Genomic DNA, 22,366 nt, shown 5'->3' on the forward strand with positions numbered 1-22,366 from the left:
TGCGAGATACAAAACAACAAAAATCTGTTTCTTTTCCATCATCGCTATAGCTCTCTGGCTAGCCTTATAAATATATACACATCGATATAAAAACACGGCCCGTGCCAGAGATAAACAGCGTCAAGTGGCTTAATGCGAGGGAGTTGTGAGACATATACATGGGGTGTTTCATTATGAGTGTGGAAAGGAATAAAGATTCTATTATATTAATTCGAAAATTATTGTAAAGAATGCAAAATAATAATAATAATAAATAAATAAAAAGACGAAGTTTTTCAGCTACGATAGCTTTTCTCCAGTAAATTTATAATTGGAAGAAATACAAAAATTAAAATATCCTTACTTTGTTCTAATGAAAAAAATGTCAATTACCGTATATTTTCCTGCGTCACGCGTGACGCCCTTTCTCTGCGGAACCAAGCGCGTTCGCTTTGCTACCTTGTTAATTACAGTAGTTTGCAGTCACTGTACTGCCCATTTTACTGAATTATTTCCAAAATTATCTTTTCGATTATTATCATCAGTATTTATTTATATTTATTGGTTTGCTTCGTTCAGCCAATTAAACATTCAAAATAAGAAATTCTGCATTTGCTTATGAGGTAACTACTTCCACTAAGACTATTTTGTGGGATCCCCATTTCAGTTGAGTCACGTACGTTAGTTAACTTTCATTGGGGTGATTGAAACCAGCTCGAGTCAGATATAATTTCAGTTAACTTTTGAACTTTCTAGAATTTTTAATTATCGTTTTCATTTGAATGAGATGTAGCTTTTAGAAGTATTGACTTCGTTATTACCAATACAACTGCAACATAAAAACATGGGAAGCCAATGGAGTCGGATCCGGGCGTGCTTCAAGGTGCTTGGGCACCCACGGTAATTTATAATATGGGTTTGAGCACCCAACTCAATTGATTCTATATATCCCTGCTGATAATCACTACTTGGACGGAAAAAATCATCCTATATTTCCCGAAAAATTCCGTATATCAATAATGAAATCTCAAGGAAATAATTTTTGTCTCGTTTTCGTAACAAAAAATGTAGATTTTCTATTCAGATTTTTACGCTGTCTATAAATCTTTGAAAAAGTATTTTTAACAAATTAATTTTGAAAATATTTCGTTTTCTATTCTAACATCGGAGGATCATACGATTATCAAATTTGTGCGTTTATTTATTATGCCCAAGTAAGATCACCCGTTTCATTTAAAGAAAAAAATAAAGAAATATCCACACCAAAAAAAAGAGAGAGAGAGCAATAAAGTTCTTTTGATTTTTTGGGCTTTTAAGTTACACGTCTGAAATCTATTACAGATGTTGACCTGATTTTGAAAATGAATATGTCAGCGAATTTTCCCTTCAAATGTATGTAAAGAAAGTACATATTTGACTAATCGTGACACTGTTTTTGATTAGGGAAGGGCGTTTAAAAATAGTTCAACTTTTATGTTTCTCTTAACGGATATTTGACTAACATTGCATTCGTGCAACACATTGTTTAATATATAATTTTTTCAAGAAATTTTCAACAGTTCAAGAAACACGAGAGAGAGACATTAACTACGAGACACTAAAACACTTGAATCACACTCATTAGACCTTTTCAGAAATTAAAAGGTCTAATGAGAGTGTCTTAGTATTTTTTTATTGATTTATATTAAAAAATTAATAAATTTAATTTTTCTAAATTTATAAATTTTTAGAAATTTCAGTCTGACTTTCGATAGTAGAAATTTTTTCAGTCCTGACCACGAACAGAAATAATTTTTTTGAAAATAATATTTTTTATCTTTTTTTTTGTCATATGGGTACATGAGGTAATAATAATTATTAATCATTTTATTTGAATAAAGTGGATTAATTTGTATTTATTGAAAAGTAACATTAATTATAAAAAGAAAAACATACTATATTTTTTAACAAATTATTATTAATTATTAATAAACATATTTTGAAAATGCCAAACGGTATTATTCAAGTTACTCGTAATCATATAAGAAAATTGTGAAAAATATCGTCATGAATTGCAAGAGTGGTCAAAAATGGATTAATAATGAATTTAGTGGAGACGCAGTTTAACGCAGCTCAATTTTCCTCTTTTTGCTGGTCATTTTTCATATTTTCATCTAATTTTAGAATCGACAGTAGAATTAGGCGAAACTTTTAACTGGTTAATTAAAAATTTTTGATCGATTTAGATGTAAACAAATATAGGGATAGATTAAGAAATTAAGGCTGCCCTCATGAAGCAATTCAAGAGGCTGAACATATTTGCCAAATATTGGAGTTTCTTTGCTTGGATCATGCCATTTAAATCAGTTATTTTAGGTTAGTTATATTGATTTCGAAACTACTTCCAATCTTCATACTGTTACTTGTTTCCTAGAAACTCTTGCCGAATAGTACTTGTTGGGAGAGGAGTTGATGCTTCCCAAATACAAATACAAAGGCCACAATAGACAATTTGCCTAATGAAGTTGTTGCAAAAAAAAATTGCCCTTAAAAATATGGATGTCAAATAAAAATTTATGCGGAATACAAAAAAACTGTTGTTCACGGTGGAGACAATCAATTTTGATCTTGTCTTCTGAAACTCCCATCAAACTCAATTTGAAACTGAAATTTCTGTATCATCAATTTTCATTGAATCGGAATGTCGAAAAATTTGATCAATATATTGATTCATATATTTTTAATATGGTCACTCATTCAAAATGTTATGTATAAGATAAGAGATTAAGATTAAGGTTATGATTATTACCAGTTAAGATTAAGACATCTAAAACCGGTTTCTTTAAATAAATCAAAGTCAAATCACAAAATTTTTCTACAAACTTTAATCGAATTTTAACCGGATTGATCCAGTCGATTATCCGAACTAAAATTTTCAACTGCGATTCACAACTGATCGATTAATCGGATCAGCCCTACGGTAGAATATCATCTTTCGTAAAACACCCTGTATACACAGAAAGCAATTACAGTCTCAAGAGGATGTAAGATAGCAAAAAAATTCTATAAATATATAATTAAAATTTTTTATCTTATAATTCGAATAAATAGTTGGTTTTCCAAAGATGTGAAAAATATCTAAAAAAAAAATTCTTTTCATCCTTAAAAGTTCAATTATGTGAATGGCAGCTTATTTGAGTGGACGAGAGAGAAAATAATAATAATAATAATCAAGAAGGGTAAAAAAGGAAAAATCTAAGATCCAATTAAAGAAAAATCGGTGGGGGATTAATAATGGGGGGGGGGGAGGTACCATGATGATAATGAAAGAAGCTATTCAGTATCAGCAGAGTAAAAAAAGAAATTATTACATTTTTTTTCAATCATTCATGAAGATATGTAAAGGACTTGTGAAAATCAAATTACTACAGAAAATTTCTCACTTCCTTTGGTTTTTATGGAATAAAAATAATATAAAAAAAATTAATAAGAGTAAAATGGTAACCATGTGTAAACTGGAGGATAATTAGGGAAAAATGGGGATAATGCAAGTAATAATGTCGATTTCTTTATCTTAAATTTTTTATTTTTATTTTTTAAGGGAGGATATACAAAAAAGAAAAGATTAAAGAGTTTAGTTTTTATATATTCCATGGAAAATGCAACGATTTGCATGATAATGAAATTAATCACCGTTGGTCAGTAATATTTTATCGTCACGGTTATATAGGACGTAAATATTCTTCCGATATCGATGGACTAATTTTTTTTTTTTTTTGTGTGTAATATTTTCGTAGGCTTATCGTATTTATATTCGGTATTATAATGATTGGTAATAATAATTACATCGACAATCCTTAGTCAAATATTAATACAGTATTATTATTGGTGAGAAAAGTTTGTATTTCTCTCTCTCTCTCTTGTGTACAAATTCGATAAGCCCAATAAATATGTGTTTTTTTCGTTTTACGGAAACGTTAACGAACAAAAGGGAGAAAATATACACAAATGAATACGTACATATAAATATATGGATTGAACCCGAGAGGTTTGCGCAAAGTTTAGGAAATGTACACTTATTATATCGTCTTTTGCCTCGTGGCAACAGCAATCACAACCCTCTTTTAATCATTTCCCCCTTTTTAAGAAGAAACGTCAATACAAACAGTTCCTTTTAACGCGTTTTGTACTCGTGAGTTTTCATAATCGCATTAATATATCATCTTCCAAAAGCGTAGACAAATGTAATTATGCCGATATCACTGCTGAATACACCATCGGGGCGTCAAGAGAAATAATGATAATTAAAAGTACGAAAAAATATAAATAGTAATAATAAAAAAATGAAGTGTGGAGGGATTGAGCGAGAAACGAGCAAAAATTGGTGTCGTTCGTGTGTGTTACTTGAGAAAAGGGTTTTATTTACTCAAACCTCGGCTAACAAATACCGTACACACATACCATTGTGAAAGCGGCTTTATATTTTTCAGTAGCGTAAATTAGTGGGATCGCGTGTTTTGGGTGAAAGAGGTTCACCAAATACCTACGAGAGATCGCGACAAAGATTTTGTTTCCCTTTTGTTTCGGATCATCTCGCTTGCGAATAAATTTCTTAACAATGCCAACACACTCTTCTTACGGTTAATTTAATTTTTAATAATTTACGGCTGTGCATACTGTTATGTGTGTATGAAGCGAGCATCGGAGGAGCCTTTTAGATGTGACAAAAGTCTTTGAGCCCCGAAGCGTGATGTTGTCTATTAAATCTAATATCTTGCGTGACAATTAGAAATGTTCCGCGACTTTGCATAATTTTTTTTTTCAAATAAAACTAGCAACGTTTACGCACAAAAAAAAAAAAAAATAGTTTAGTTAACAGAAATGTATAACGTATTTTATCAGAAATATTGAGTCAAAGAATTCTCTAACATATAATCAATGTTTTTTTAATTCTCTATAGGCTGTTGTAAATAGGGTTACATGAAGAATGTCCGAAAGTAACAAAAATTCTATTGTTTGATTCTCTCTAGAACTAAAGTGAAATGGAGGAAAAAATGGCAGCATCGACAGACGTATGAGTAAAATGAAAATAATTTGACGATTACGTAAATTTATAAATCACATGACAATCAAGGAACGATGATAAATGTCTGTCCGACTAACTGTCTATTTCACGTCAAAATTAATTGAATTTATAAATTAAAGGGCCTCGTATATTTTTGAATATCGACAAAATCCTCAAAATATATGCTCTAGTACAAATATCATTAAAAATATCATTTAATCATTGATTTATTTTAGATTTGAGACGCACATATTTTCGATTATATATGCTATACTATGATAACACAAAGCTTCACATATCTCGAATGCTGATTTCTAAAATTTTCTCACACATTAAGAAAAAAATGCATGGAAAGAAACACATTAAGAAAAAAAATTTACACTTCATCAAATTAACAATTCATCAAATGAGACAAAATATTTGAGATTCATTTAAAAAGATTTGATTTATGAAAAAAAAATACTCAAATTTAAAATTTTTCCAAAATTTGAATTTAATATTTAATTTCAAATAAAATTGAGTCAATCAAATTTCAATGTTTCGCCTCGTTTGATGGATTGAACAGTTTTCTTTACTTTGAATCAATTTTTATTTAATTATATTGATGTAATGTTATTTTATCATGCGTGGAAGTTGTTAACAGCACATTTTTTTCTTAATGTTTGAAAACTTGCAAAAAAAAGTATTAGAGATATGTAAAAGATTATATTGATATAGCATAGCTAGGAATACGTGAATTTCTCAAAAAAATTTAAAATCATAAATTTCGCATTTATTTGCAAAAAAAAATTCATTTCAGAAATTTCGCCTTTGTTCACAATAAACATTTCATTTTTCCACAAAAAATAAAAATTAAAAAAAATAAATAGAATATATTTTTAAAAATATAGCATATCACATAGGCCCTCGTCTAAAATGATCTTTCTGAGGCCCCCTACCTTGCTAGAAATGCTTACTCTCGATAATTTGAACTAGATCTCATTTTCATGAGGCCCCTCTGCACTTGAGGTTTCTGGGCCGTGCTCGGTCGGACGACACTGGTTGGATGTCGTGTGTAAAGTCAATTTATTTTAACTCTTCTCTGCTGCTGTGTCTTCAGCAGAATTCTATGCCGTTCATCAATTCATCAATTCCAACATACAGTAGAGTCTCGTTTATCCGGCCTTCCGTATTATCCGACGTCCCACCGCAAAAAAAAAAAAGAAAAAAAAAAAAGATCAAGCACCAACTGTTGAGCTTTTAGAATTGCACATAACGGCGGATAGCAACTGCAGGAATCGAAATAATGATGCTGCAAAGATGGCGAGATTTGGCAGCGAAGAAATGGCACTCGTCAGGAGAAAAAAAAAAGCAGACAAAATTTTTTTAAATCATCACAGGACTGAACTTTTTTAAGTACTGTATTTAACTTCAAGTTCATTTTCTCATTTCATTTTTTCTGTTGTTTCGCCTGTGAACATGGTTATTAGGTTCGTAAATGTGCAAAATTATACCATAGTTTGACTTTTAATACGCTTTTTCTTAACAGCTCCGTATTATCCGACGTTCTGCCGGCCCGTTTATGTCGGATAAGCGAGACTCTACTGTACTCATTTGTCAATTTTTTGTAAAATTGCCCTTGAAATTTGAGCTCAAAAGATTTCCAATCGATTAACCTACTCCACAAAACATGTGCGAATGGAAAGTTTGATCTTTTCAAATTGTCGATCAGCATAATTTTCCTACAGAACTCGGAAACGAAAGTCAACTGAACCCGTATTTTAAAAGGAGCTAGAATTTCATTGCCAAAGCTTATTTTTAAGAAACTTATGTTGGTGAAATCGTCTTCATATATATATATATATATATATATAGAGAAAAGCAGCAATATATGATATTCGCTCAGATGAATGACACCTTTGAACCATGAATTCGACCTGGTTACTACAGGCGTCTGGAAGAATTTCGATGCCAGTAATAGCCTACTTATTTACAGTAATACTTTTTTTTTGGTAGCTTAAATACGCACTGCTTGCTCATTTTTCTTGAGTGCAAAAAATGTTATCTTCGTCTTTTTTTCACAACTGAATTAAATTCTTTAATGAATGCGTCCACCCACAAGATTCACTTTATGCGCCCAGTATTGGTAGTACAAAATGTTGTCACCAAGAAGTGGTTTTTAATAATATTGAAGTCTGATACTAAATCCTTTATTGTCGTATTTAGTTCCGTATTCTTTTAAGGTGTCAATTATAGCTTGGAAACACAAGGAAGAATTAACGAAAAAATTTAAATTATCGAAATTTTGCAAATTTCGCATTTATAGCATTTATTTCGTGAATTTCGAATTTATCGCGGTTATTTCGTAAATACGAAATTTACGTATCCCTAAGCATAGCATATACAGTCGGAAATAGGTGTACCAAATTTGAAATATATCAATTGTTAAATAATTAACATTTTTTAATGGTATTTTTAATGAATATTTCTACTAAAGCATAAGTTTTTGAAGCTTTTTGTCCATGTTTAAAGGGTATGAGATCTCTGAATGTACTGCGTAGATACTTTTTTTCCAAATTACAAATATATCAAGAGTATCAAGTTTGTATTTATAAAAGAAATATTTTTTTAATGAACCTGTGAGGGTAGACCATTTCTATGCAAAAATCCCGAATTTATAACAACGAGCCACGATTTTGTTCACCGATCTATTTATTAAACACATATGTATTATCTGCTCAAGAAAATTCTAATTGGAATACGAAACAATAGATCCATATATCCAGACGGTTCCACGGGAGTTTTTCAATTATTCATACAGTTTTTTCACGAAAAAAAGAGAAACGAATAAGGTAAAGGAGGGAAAAACCAAAACGAAGACTAAAAGGCATCCTATCTTTTAAAAATAGATGAGCTTGCGGATAAATATCATTTGGAAAAGAGAAGCGGAGAAAATATTTCCTGAAAAATACCGCATTCCTTTAAGGTTTCCAGACAAATTGTCACAAAAAGAAAAAAAAGTAAGAACTTTTTGCCTGGGAACATTTGAAAGGCACAAGACACTCGCCTTGACATAAACAGAGGGCTTTTGCACAAAGCGCTGACAACTTAATGCTGTCATCAGCCAGGGACATCCTAAGAAATATCCAACAGCAGTGAAACGGATAGCGGCCAGTTTTTTTTATTTTTATTTTCACTTTTTTTTCCTTTTTGTTAAAGAGAGAAGTCACCCTATTCCCTCTGAGAGAGAATCTCACTTTCATTTCTTATTTTTTGTCTTAAATTCTCTAGACTTTGAAAAACACAAAACAGATGAAACAAGACTTGGAAAAAAAAAAAAAACGTGCATTAAAACCTGCAGCGAATCAAACTCTTCTTTTTTTTTGTTTTTTTGTTGTTTTATTAGAAAAATTCTCAAATATGTGGATTGTGTTTCACGAGCGATGCAGTTATTGCTCCTAGAGGAGAATAATTTAATAGTTTTTATTAAATATACAGGGTGTTTAAAAAAAAACGGGCACTTCGAAACGTGATAGAATAACACACCAAGGCTTTCATTTTTTGGGATGAATCGGATATGAAAAATTAAAACACTCCATGGCGCAGCGATAACCTGACTCACTAACATACAATTCAAGCTTGATGCGCTGTCTAGCGTCATTACGTTTCCCGCATCCCATGATAAGAAGTGATTGTCTTGTGATGCCTTCTACTAATACTGTAACAACACTCACCCCCATAAAAACGTATCCAAAAAAAAAATTTCACCAATACGGATATAAAATGGTACGGTTAGCATATTTTCAATTGAAACAAAACATCAACACAGCAATTTGATTGATTAAAGTGGATTGTTTAAATTAGCTAAAATGGTTAATTATATGAGGGCAAAATATACAGTTTTTGTCTTCATTTTACTATATATAGATAAAATCTCTTGCTTAGCAAAGTTCAATAGCCTTTTTTTGTATTTTGTATATCCGATTCCTTATATTTGGTGGGATTTTATGAATCTCTGAACACATAAAATTCCAGCAACTCTCAAAAAATCACGCTTACAAAGAACCAACTCTTTCCAGATCAAAAAAAAAATGTATATAGCTCTTACATAGCCGTATTTTGTATTGAAATGACACTAAAAGATGTATTTTCTAAAATGCCAAAAAATTGAGAAATCAGTATAATGGTTTTTTGACCATGCATTTACCACGCATATTCAGATGTATAAGGATATAACACTGCACCACAGTGTCTAGAGAGAGATTGACCTACCTTTTCTGAAACACCCTCTACTGTATATTGTAGAAACGGTTTTTGAATATTTCGTGAATTTTTTTAAATGTTTTGAAGACAAATTTAGAACTTTTACTACTCGGAACTGATTCTATAAAGTATCAATAATCAATCATAAAGATTATTGGAGATTGGTTTTCTAAATGGTGTCCAGAAAATGTGGCAAGTAATTTATTCCTATTCTTATAACACTACTAAATTTGTAAAAAGTTCCTCAAAATGCTAGCAAGAACATATTTGATGGTTTTCAAAAGGCTTGCCAATAGGTCCGAAAGATGTGTATGAGAATGAAGCAGAAATTAGAGCAAAAATATATCAAGAGGCCTAGTTTATTTGATGTTTGATCAAAAGGCCCTCTGGGAATTCAATAAAATATATTGCATTAATTGCTATAAGTGCTCTCAAAAACATCAATTCTCAACAGACCAATTCAAATTTTGTTTGTTAACTATTTATAGTTCTTATATGTTTCTAAATATTTGCGGAGCCGTTAAGTAATATCTATAATTTTTTACGCTATACGTAACTTATCGATTACTCGAACTATTTCATGCTCGTGTTTTCATTTCAATCCACTTAGACTTAACGTGTCTGTTGGATTATTAGGCACGCATAGCATTACAGCTGTTTAATCTGTAGACTGTGTCTTCTCAACACGCGTGTGACTAAATTAAATGACCACGATGGAATAAACCTCAAACATCATGGGCAATTATTTGAGTATCCTGTAATATATTTCCGCGATGCTATTATCGGCTATTCAGACTTTATTAGTTCCACAAAAATATGCCACAAAACATGAAACCTCTCGGTACTTATATCTTAAAAATAAACAAAAAAACGAATCATTAAACCACGGATGCCACGCCTGTCTTATGATTTCAGTCACGCTCATGCGCATAACATGTTTAACACATACAAGAAATTTCGAGTCTCACAATTACTTTTAAAAATATATTTCAGGAAAATTGTGAGAAAAATAGCAAAAAATAGATTCGTTCGTCATTAAATTTACAGGTCTTAAATTTAAAGAATAAAAAATAAGCTTTCTGTATACAGTCTTTTGAACAGGGAGGTAGAAAATAGAAACCGAGCGGTTTATACTGACCTTTTTTGATAGCTGCTATTCAAATAAACGGTCCTCTTAAGAATATCACCTTTTAAAGACTTAATTTTTTTTCCATCAAAATAATAATAATTAACAAGAAAAAAAAACTTCTGGACTCATTAAAACACGAACACGTTCCGTTAAAAATTCAGCGTTAATACGAGTAAATATGAGGTAATGTAGAAACAAAATTAAACGAAAAATGCACGGAGGTTTCATGATGAAGAAGGAAAGCGTCACCTAAAAAGAATAAGGCTTCGGAGAAATTTTGTTTTTTTAAATTAAAATATATAAAAATCACACACACACGCCATCCTTCCCGTAGTTTAGGAAATGTTTCATGAACTACAAGCCTCTTAAAGACTCGAGTGTCACCGTTCGCCGCGTTCAATACATCAGTTATTTTTTAAATCTATGACTTATCTATCTTAAACTATCTAACTACGTTAAAAATACACAAAAAAATATTTTTTCATCATTAAACCACGGATGCCACGCCTAGCTTATGATTTCAGTCACGCTCATGCGCATATGACATTTTTAACACATACAAGAAATTCCGGGAGTTATTATTAATAACTCTCAATTACTTTTAAAAATATATTTTAGTGCAAAATTTCGCGGAAAATAGCAAAAAAATAGATTCGCTCGTCATCAAATTTACAGGTCTCAAATTAAAAGCATAAAAAAATAAGCTTTTCTTGTATACGGTCTTTTAAACAGGGAGATAGAAAATAGAAACCGAACGATTTACTGATCTTTTTGATAGCTGTTATTCAAATAAACGACCCTCTTAAAAATATCACCTTTTGAAGACTTGATTTTTTTTTTCTTTTTGTAACCATCAAATAATAATAATTAACAAAAAAAAATAATAACTTCTGGACTCATTAAAACACGAACACGTTCCGTTAAAAATTTAGCGTTAATACGTGTAAAAATGAGGTAACGTAAAAATGAGAAAAAAAGTAGATGGAGGTTTGATGATGAAGAAGGGAAGCGTCGCCTAAATTATCTCGTCGAAGCATATTCAGTAACTAAAAGAATAAGGCTTCGGGAGAAAAAATAATAAAAAAAACGTACTTAAAAAATTAGAATAAAAATCGCACACACACACACACACGCCATCCTTCCTGTAGTTTAGGAAATGTTTCATGAACTACAAGCCTTAAAGACTCGAGTATCATCGTTCTCGCCACGTTCAATACATCAGCTATATTTTTTTAGTATGCGTTCGTTATATGTGTGTGTATGGATACTTTTCTTTCAACCCTTCCGAACTTGGTATCTGTTAGCATCTGATAAAGTTTTCTGGTAGTTCGCTTTCATCTTGCTCTTTCTCTCTCTCTCACCCTTTCCTGTTGGAAAAATTCTCTCCATCTCCCTCCACTTATATTCTCCAGGTTTTTTTTTTTTTTTGCTACCTGGAAAATGTCCTGACTTTTTGATGCTGCTGTTCTTCCACCTTGCATTTCACGCAACACTTCCTGCTGCCTAATTAAATTCCTAGCAACCTGGCCGGGAAAAATCTCTCTTTTTCCCTCTCTCTCTCTCTCACTCTCTCTCTCTCATCCTTCTCCAATTTGGCTCTTTCATTAAAGCGATGAGCTGTTAAATTTATGAACCTTATTAAAGTATGGCGGTTGTTCGAAGAGAACCCCGCCATGCAAAAGTCACAATTGATACAGTTTTTCGGGTTAGAAGCTCGTTCGCTTCCCTAGGAGCACGTCGCTGACAAATAGCGTATTAATGGTGAGATGGGGATAAATAATAATAATAAAAAAAATTTGCGATTATATAATTTTTGATGTATTTGTTATTTAGTGATTAGAGTTTTTGAGTATTTAAATGATGTGTCGGTTTTTTTGCAACTGGCTGAAAAGAGTTGGAAGAATAAAAAATATATGGGGACTGACTTATTTTTGGGAATCTCGAATTCATTGGCAGTGGCGTATTTACTGGGAGGGGTGGGGGCGGGGTTAGTGGGCTATAGCCCAAGGCGGAAAGTTAAGAGGGGCTGCAAATTTAAGGAATGACTGACCACGAAAATTAGTAGAAAGGGGAGAAGGGTGGTAAAACTTGCATTGCGTGCCTGCCATAAATCTACCTTTGCCCAGAGAGCGAGGGACTACATCAGTGAGTGACGAAGAGAGTTTGCAAACACGTGAGTGAATAAAAGAGTGTGCGAGAAGAGAGGGCAAAACAGTGACCAATTGCGTGCGCAAGAACGTGAGTGATCTAGTAGTAGAGCGTGTGCAATCATGTGAATGATCATGTGAGTGACCTAGAGTGTGCACAAACATGTGTGAGTCACCACAACAGTGTGCAAGCATATGAATGACCAAAAGAGTGATCTAGTGAGTGTGTGAGAACATGTGAGTGACCAAAAGAGTGACTTAAAGATACAGGTGGGGGAGGGGCAAGCGGGTTATATCACAGGGTGACGAATTCGAGGAATGAATGGAGTCAAGAAAATTTGATTAGAATGGGAGATGGGCGGAAAAATTCATGTAGCCCCAGGCGGCAATACAATAAATCCACCTCTGTTTGTGGGATATTTTAATGACACAAATAGCCAAGATCGTTTCTAGTGTCTAGAAGGACTCAGAGTAGGGTTGATACAGATAAATACAAAATACTGTACAAATATAAAAAAAATGGCCACAGCAGTCAAACTGCCCAACAAGGTGGCTGAAAAAAAACAACAACAAAAAATGCCCTTTAACCCTATATTTACCAGATTATGAAAAGTAGAATAGGAAGAAAATTATAATAAATGTAAATAAAAATATGAATATAATGATAATAATATATAATTATCATGTAAATCATTTGGTATGTCATTTTAGTTCTAATTGAAGATAGAAAACAAATTCTATAATAAATTTCATACCTTTCGGGCTGTTATGCCGTGTTCCAAACTGTTTTGTAGCAGACGTTTCATCCACTACTGCGGGGACATCTTCAGTGCTGTTTTTGGTGAGCGAAGAAACGAAACGACCGCTTTCGCGGAAAAATCAAGTTGATCCTTTCGCGTTGTTTTAAAGCAGATGAAGCGTCTGCTACAAAACAGTTTGGAACACGGCATAACAGCCCGAAAAGTATAAATTTATTATATACTCCAGCCGTGAAAACCTACCTTCTCTTTTCAAAACAAATACTGTTTTTCATGTAAATTAGTGCATAATCAATTATCTAACCTGTTACTTTAGTTTCGTTTTTGTCGTACAATATCATAATTTTAACTACAGTTGAAATATATTTCTCATTTGTGGAATCGATTAATGCTTATGATGTTCTCAAAAACATGGACATTTCCTTCGGTACGAACACGACAGGATATTCAATACGGACATCTGATAGACTCAAACACATACACTCAGTGGCCAAAAAATTAGGAACACCCCTCACTTAAACTTCCTCTCGTCTGTGCGGCATGTGCGCTGACGTAATAAACCGGATTTGCTGATAAAAAGCTTTGTCCTCGTCAGAAGCACCAGTTAACGTTGCAATTTGCCTGTTCGTGGGGGAAAAACAAAAGATTTTAGTGACTTTGAACGTGGTATGATTGTGGGCGCCAGAAGGGGTGGTTCTAGTATCTCCGAAGCCGCTAACTTTCTTGGCTTTTCTCGTACAACAGTATCTCGCGTCTTTAAAGAATGGCAGATAAGCCAAAAAACTTCGAGCGCAAAGCGGACCATCAGTGCCAGTGCCTACCTCCACATCGTTGCTAACCACGTGCACCCGTTCAAATACAAATACAAATACAACGCCACAACAGGCAAAATGCCCAACGAGGTGGCTGATAAAAAGATGCCCATAAAGATATGGATGTCATATATTTCAAAAATACAGCAACCCAATTAAAAATGCAATTAACACAAATTATAAACAATATATACACATGATAAAATATTATACAACGCCCATAAAGAATACTTATGGTTGTCTTATTCTAAGAATGGATAGCTTCTCGATTTACCCCAACATGTTTATCGTATTTTTTTTTAAACGTGTCAATTGTGTTACAATTTACTACCTCCGGGGGTAAGCTATTCCATTTATTAACAACCCTATTAGAGAAAAATTCTCTGCGACACCATAACCTTGCATTGTCCCTCACCAATCGATACTGGTGTCCCCTTGTAAAAGCAGTCGATTGGCGGTGTACTAAAAGTTCATGGTACATCCTATCCATCCCATTGAAAATTTTGAACACTTCGATCATATCTCCTCGACACCTGCGTTCATCCAATGTAAACATATTCAAAAAATGAAGTCTCTCTTCATAACTCAAGCCCCTTGTGCCAATAAGGACACGCGTAGCTCTTCTCTGCACCCCTTCAACCAAGTCTATGTCCCTCTGTAGGTATGGTCTCCAAAACCTTACAGCATATTCCAGTCCAGGGCGAACTAAACACTACTCCTGTATATGTGTGCGACTGGCCCCAACAATTCATTAGCACATTCCCTGAGGACCCTGGGATAGATATCATCTGGTCCTGGTGCTTTGCTTGCGCATACATTTCTTAAAGGATTTAGGACCTCCACGTCTTCTACTTGAATATCGTTGAGGGTTTTATTACCCCATGCAATACCCGTATATCGAATATCATTATCTCCATTAAAAACCGACGCGAAAAAGTCATTGAAAGCACTACACATGCCTACATTGCTCTCTACCCTAGAGCCTCCTATCGAGAGGGGGCCAACTGTCCCCTTACATCCATTATTGACGTATCGTTCACGGCCATAATTTTTCCTGATGATGATGGCTATTTCCAGCAGGACAATGCACCCTCCCACGGGGTTGGAATTATCTCAGATTGGTTTAAGGAACATGTTTCAGAGTTTCAATTGCTTCAATGCCCCCCCCCCCCCCCCACCAGTCACCCGATCCCAACCCAATTGAGCATTTTTAGGATCAGGTTGATAGGTCCGAAACACCACCTTCTGATCTGAGAGAATTCAGAGCTGTGCCATTTCGTTGAGGAGGAATTGGCCCATGCTAATATTCCTCCTCAACGGTTTCAGCAACTTGTTGAGTCCATGCCTAGAAGAATATCTGCCGTCATCAAAGCCAGAGGAGGTCCCACATGATATTAGTGGTGAGTAGTTGGGTGTTCAGCCGCTATGGTGGTCATAGTGACGGACTCGCATCGCTAGGACCCGGGTTCGAACCCAACCGTCGCCAAACCGGCTGAAGCTGGTTTTCTGTGGTTTTCACCTTCAAGGCGCGAATGTGAGCCGATCTCCCCGTTAAAAAGTCTCGCCACAGAGAGAAACAGTTCTACGAACAGCACAAATGTAATTCAATCATAACACATCACACTTCACTTCTAAAATATAGATGGCAGCACTGAAAAATCAAACACAACACTACATATGCACTCAGACTGTTAGGTACACACACAGTTACACCTCCGGTACATCCGTAAATGGTGATAGACCTGAGTTGTGCTCGGTTCGAAAGAAAGAAAGCTGGGTGTTCCTAATTTTTTGGCCACTGGGTGTATGTGAGAGTCGTTTCGAGAGCTCGTGGACTGAAATCACTATTCAGAATAATTAAAAGTCTGGTGTGGTTTTATTTTCGAAAAATAGAAATCTTCAAACTCAAATCACGTAAAACTTCTCAAACTTTTAAAATATCATTTTCTGAAGTCGGTATCAGGTGCCACATCATATACTGTATACGTATGATCATTACATTTTACACTTCAATGCATCGCGTAGCTGATAAGCTATAATCAATTACTCCACTTTCGTGGACATAAGAAAAAAATTACCCATTTTCTGGTTTTTGTTCTTAGAAACTAATGGTAAATTTTAAATTAAAAACATGAAAAAATACTAATTTGCCATGGTAGAAAAATGGGTTAAAAATAGTCAATTTTTTTTTTCGAATTAAGAAATGAAAATTCATTCATTCAAGGGTTAAATTCATATTCAAGCGTGGAATGAAAAATAATTAAATTCCAATAAAAAAAAAAATAAAACGTGCGTGGATAAAATCTTATAAATCTCGGACAAACAACTAATATAGAAAGATTGAGAGATTCTGCGCCTCGCTAGTCTAGTGGTCTAAGGCGTTCACCCGGAAAGTGAAAGGATGTGGGTTCGATTCCCCGCTAGGGACAGTTGAATTTTCTCTCTTTCCGAAATATATCTTCGCAACAGCCAGTTGTTAAAAACCTTCGAACTAATATGTATTCATACTAGATAATTTTAGCGTATTCTGTTATTTGAGAGAAAAGCAAGTTTTTTATTATAGAAAACTTAGTTATGATAAAAACAACTGCAAAATCGTATAAAATAAATATTAGACAAATTTTCAACTGTAAAAAGCTATGAGAAAAAGATAGTTAAGAATTATACGCAATACATGGGTTTCCCGTTATGGTGGGAACTCCAAAATGTGTTGCAGAGACAATCTCAAGTCGACTTTTACAAATCTCAAAAGCAAAAATGTTCATTAACATTCCAGGATTGAGTATTTATACAGTTGTTTATACCATCTCTATCTCTCCTAGCAATATGGCACACGAAAACAGATACATTTCTTCGCGCTTGAAAATAATAATTGTAAATTCATATTCTGGAACAAATACACAACACAATTTAACAATCATCTTAGAGCGATCTGGGTATTTTCGTTCTAAGTATTCATTATGGGATTCGGTTATAAGTATCGGTATGTGTGTGTGTTGTGCTTTACAATGATAATTTTGTATCATTCTTTTCGTATTATAATTTTCTCTCCATCTACATTTATGCTTAATAATAGAACATTCTACAAGGGAAAAAACTCGAGATTATGGTGGAAACTTATCGGATAAGCTATTTCCACACACCATGTTGTGTTTTCTCGGATATACGAAACTATGAAGACAACAAAGGCAATTATATACCGTCACAACAACAGGAATGGGAGCAAAGATTAAGAATCAAGTTTTAAAAGATTTGATTTCTACGTAGTTTTAACAATGTAAGTATTTCTTTTGAGTCTTTAAATTCCTTCAACTGCATTAAGTTTAGTGGGCGTGTTTTTCGTGATTTTTTAAAAAACACCCGCAATTTTCAGGATGATATCCTTTTGTCATTTTCTTAAAAATAAAGAATTCGAGAGAGAGAAGAGATTTTCAGAGAAAATATAAAAAAATAAAATTAAAAGAGACAGAGTTTTCGCCCAAAACTAAAATGACATTATTAGCCGCTGCCTTTCCTTTTATGCCTTTCGTATTCTTAATGCAGTCGCAAAGCCAATTAAGCTTCGATATATCCTTTTGGAAAAGTGTTAGGAAAGCTGTTGGAAATATTTTTATTTTTTGATTTATTATTATTTTTTTAAAAGTCTCTGAAGAATTACCGGCTTTTGGGAGAAATGTGGGAAAATAACGATCGGGAAATAAATCGTGATGAATACTTTAGATTCGAATAACTCCCGAGTCAACGGCGGAATAAAAGAAACTTGAGTTAAAGATTCGAAAGACAGTAAAAAGAAGGTTTTTCCCGTCCTCTTTTAATAAGCTTAACTTATGAGTATTTGAGAGAGAAGACAAGAGTATATACTAATACCTTCCTTGCTTTCTTTTAAAGCTTTAATTTGCTTGAAAGAATACGGTAAGAAAATGTTTCAACTTATCACACACCATCAGCTGCGAAGGATAAGTTAATGTTAACTATAAACCGACGTGAAATACATTTTCTATAACTATGAATATGTAACTAAATACATATTCTTTGCGAGAGCTCCTCTGAATTTCATATATTCTCGTTTCTTGTACTTACTTTATCGGTACAAACGATAATTTTACGAAGAATATTGTGAGTATAAAACTATATGGCGGAATAGCAATAACAAAAACTTAGTATCTGGTCAGAGAGTGAAGTAAATTATTCAGCCAAGTCTTCAGTAAATAAATAAATTACAGATTGGCTGTGTTTTAATTGAATACGCTTATTTTGTGTTCTCTCTGAGATTCATTCGAATGTCTTGAAGATGGTTTTTCCGTTGTTTAATTAGTGTGTAGACATCCGTTTTGGTAGAGAACATGAAATTAAGAATTTTTGGCCTCAATTGGTGCTTGTTAATCTTTTGGATTAGTCTTTAGCTTTTACTACCGCAGTAAATAAGATATCGTTGAATTTGCCTTAATAAGAGCAATCCGTATCTTTTACACGCAGTAGGCCTATATGCTTCTTGAAAAAGATCTAGGTTAGCAGAAGGGATGATTGCTGTACAACATGACATGCAATGAGTATTTCGTTTGCAGATTTGACAATCATTTCATTCAGATTACGTTTCAACTGTAGACAGGTTAATACTAAGTAAAGCATTTCATGCTTAGATAGGGCAGATACTGGCTCATCTATAGTTTGAGCCATATGATCATGTTAATATGTCAACGTATGAAGTTATTGATTCATAAACATTAAATGAATTGCGAAAAGACGTCTATGAAATCAGTTTATTTCTGTTGGCAATTAGCGGCGGAATAATTAAACAATTTCTGCAAAATACCAACCAAATTATTGAGGAATCGTGTATTTTTTTGTCTATGGATTTCAATTTTAATCCTTCAATGCATGCGTTTTTATTTCTTAATTTAAAATTTGTCATGTTTAACCATGTTTTAGCCATGATAACTTACCCTTTTTTTCGCCATTTTTTTCCTTTAAAAGTTACTATTAGTTTAGAACACAAAAAATTAAAAGTTCTTCTGATGTGTAATTAACTAGAGTAATTGCTTAGCAATTGGTTGTTGATTATCAGTTGCACGATCTATCAAAGAGTTTTAATGTATGAATAAAAGACTATATAAGCTATCTTTTAACGCTTGTTTCATTTCGATCAGACCCATAGTACACAAACTACAACATTAGATATTTGACAAAATAGGCGAAAAGTACCCTACTTCAACCCTCTTCTGTGGAGCATGTAAGAGGAAGGAGGCTCTAATTAGGTACGTAAGGTTAACGCAATTTTTGACTATGTAACGATATTCTAGAAGTTTACTTGTGGTAATTAGTCTAAGAGAAATTAATGCAACAAAAATCGTTTAACTTGAGTTTGCTCGGTTTTCTGTCCGGACGTCTATATACAGTCCTGAATTCGAAGATTTATTCTCGTCTAAAAGTTCCAGAGAATCACATATTAACGAAATGCAATATCAGAATCAAGATAAACGGCGAAAATTTAAGCACGTATTATTAAGAAAACTAACGTGTATTATAATTTCTAATTATGTCAAATGAAAAGAATAAATTTTGTCTTTTGTCAAACGTAGGCAAATAATAAAAATAAAAAAACATTTTTAAGAATTATTCGACTTGAAATCTACTTAAAATATTTTACATCAGACTGAATATCAGTTGCAAATTCAATTTCGTAAGAGGGGTAAAATAAATGAAAAGAAAAACGTTTTCTCTCAGAAATCATAGTTAATAGACGTCCGTAGACACACGCGGAACGCAACAATGGTATATCATATCAAGGACCAATTAGTTGCGGGGAAGCAGGCGCTAAAGCCATTTATGAGGTACGTTTGCATTGTTCTCCAATTAGAACGGGAGTGGGAACAATGGACTCGTACGGTGTAAGAGAGGAATTCGGGGGAAACAAATACAAACTGTAAAAAGTAAAAATAAAATAAAACAAAATAAACAATCGATCGTCAGCTTATTAACGCTCAAGTGGTTGCGAGTAAAGAATTATTTCCCCCTAAAGATTGAGACTTGGGACCCTCATCTTATTTATTTCTCTCTCTCTCTCAGTCCGTTTTTTTTATTCTCTTTATATTATTTTTATTTTATTATTATTTTTCTCTCCACCAACAAACACAACAGAGTAAGTACTAAGCTGCTTAAAAGACGACGACGACGACGAACGATTCTGCGCGAATGGACCCCAAGAAACATTTTTCCACCAACTAAATAGAGGAATAAAAAGCAAAAGAAAAAACGGGAATTTTCGCCCTGGCGAGAACTTCTTGGTCGCTAAAAGTTTTAATTCATTTGAGAGCAATCATTAAATTGATTTCCGAAAGCTGTTAAATTCTAAAGCATTTATTTTTTATTTTTTCCTATTATTATCATCCTCGCAACCTTTTACTTTCTATCCTCGCTTTCAATTAATAAAGAAGCGGTTTTGCAAGTTTTTATTTTTATACTTTTTAAATTCTCTTAAGTATCCTAAAAATATATATACATAATATCGGAGAAGAGGATGGATGTTCAACGTTGATAAACACGCTGCCTGGTGATCTGTGTGATTTTCCAAAAGCGGTAGCCTCTATCTGTTCTTAAATAACGTTAATATTACCTATGAAATAAAAATTTTCAATCTTTCGATCAATAACCCTAGAATTTTAAAGGAAAAAAACCCGTTTTTTCAATGATTATTATTTCTTTTCTTTTTTTAAAATAAGATAGAATTGGTGGAAATTTTTTTTTATGTTTTTTAAATTTTCATCTTATTATTATTCACGGTCGCCTAGTTATCGTTTAAGTCTGGCGACAGCGAAAAGTACATACTACATGACATCGAACTATATGCACTTTCGTTTTAAAGTTATCGAACGGAGTATTTGCTTGCTCGTCGATTAAAGGTTCGTCCGTAAGTATATTCTTAAAAAACAAAAAATGAATTTAGGGAGTTAAAGGAAAGAGGGATCAAGAAAGAATTTATTTGGATATTTGAGAAGTAGATTTTTTTCAGTATTCTATTAACGTTGTTTGTGCGTGTTGAAGTACAGTGATGGATTAGTCCAAAAGGAGAAGATGGATTTTTATTATTTTATTTTGTATGTTTACCTCAAACCAAAGGACACAAGTGATCAACTAATCATCTAGACCGTAAAAGACTTACATCATCGACCAGCTCTAGCTTCCCGGTATGATAAGTTTAGTAAGAAATAAAATGGCGTTTTTTGGTTTAGTTTTATAGTTGTTGTGTTGTTTGAATTCTCGGTTGAGTCATTTATCATCCTCTGGGGACTTGAAATTGGAGTATCACTCGGAACTTCATTAAAAAGACTGAAGAGGAGGAATTCGTATAAACATCAAGAAAAGATCACCCAGCGATAGCCATTTCTTTTTCTGTAATGTATGTCTTCGATGAGGCCTGCCTTACCAAAGAGGCATAGGTTATTGAGGCCTATATATAGGGAGTTTTCTTTTTTTAACGATTTTTCGTATCTTTTAAACTCCCGCTATTTTTGTATGTGATAAAAAGATAAATATGAAAGTCATTGATGCACAGTGTAGAAAGATGAAGTCCAACGATATTCGCTCAAACTATGAAAATCAAACACGAGACAACTGTTTAAAGGCTAATATAGCCCCTTTGCCAGTGGAAATAGCCTATTATAGCGCAGACCACTCGCTGAAATAAAAGTCGGATGGAAAGCCGACACGTGATATTGATGATGGTCACATAGGAAGAGATACAGTAGTAATGATGATGAAACGATTATAATTATTGGACGGAGTGTATCAATGATGGAGTGGTAGAGAGGGCAAGTTTAAGTTTAAGGGGTAAGTTTAAGTAATCAAGCCCAAATACTAGAGTGATGGAAAAATTTTTAACCAAAAAAGAATTTTTGTGAAAAATTCACTCTTCTTCAAAGAAATCTAAGTCTCCGCCGAGAGTAGAAGAGCATTAATAATTAATAGTGGAAATATTATAATAAATAAATAAATATATATATAATTAATTAAAAGTGAGATAGACCGAGAAGCTATCCGTACTTAAATAAGACAGCCATAATCTTTTTTTATGGGCAGTGCATTCTATAGTATTGATGATTAGTTTTTTCTTTCGCAGTATATTCTTTATATTGAGTTGCTGTACTTTGATTATATTTGACATCCAAATTTTTTATTGGCATCTTTTTCAGCCACCTCGTTTGGCAATTGCCGGTTGTGGCCTTTGTATTTGTATTTGTAATAAACTTGTCCCTTTC

General features: G+C 33.3%; 1 protein-coding gene across 1 annotated transcript in view; it reads right to left on the reverse strand.

Annotated features, from left to right (window-relative positions):
• The window catches only part of LOC149085103 (uncharacterized), a 119,319-nt gene that overhangs the window by 10,840 nt on the left and 86,113 nt on the right, over window positions 1-22,366 (reverse strand). The gene's annotated exons all lie outside the window — the stretch shown is intronic.

Source organism: Pholcus phalangioides, unplaced genomic scaffold, assembly GCF_987345545.1.
Source record: "Pholcus phalangioides strain wild (caught in Gottingen) unplaced genomic scaffold, Ppha-v1.0 ptg000007l_1, whole genome shotgun sequence".
In the NCBI taxonomy this organism is placed as follows: Eukaryota; Metazoa; Arthropoda; class Arachnida; order Araneae; family Pholcidae; genus Pholcus; species Pholcus phalangioides.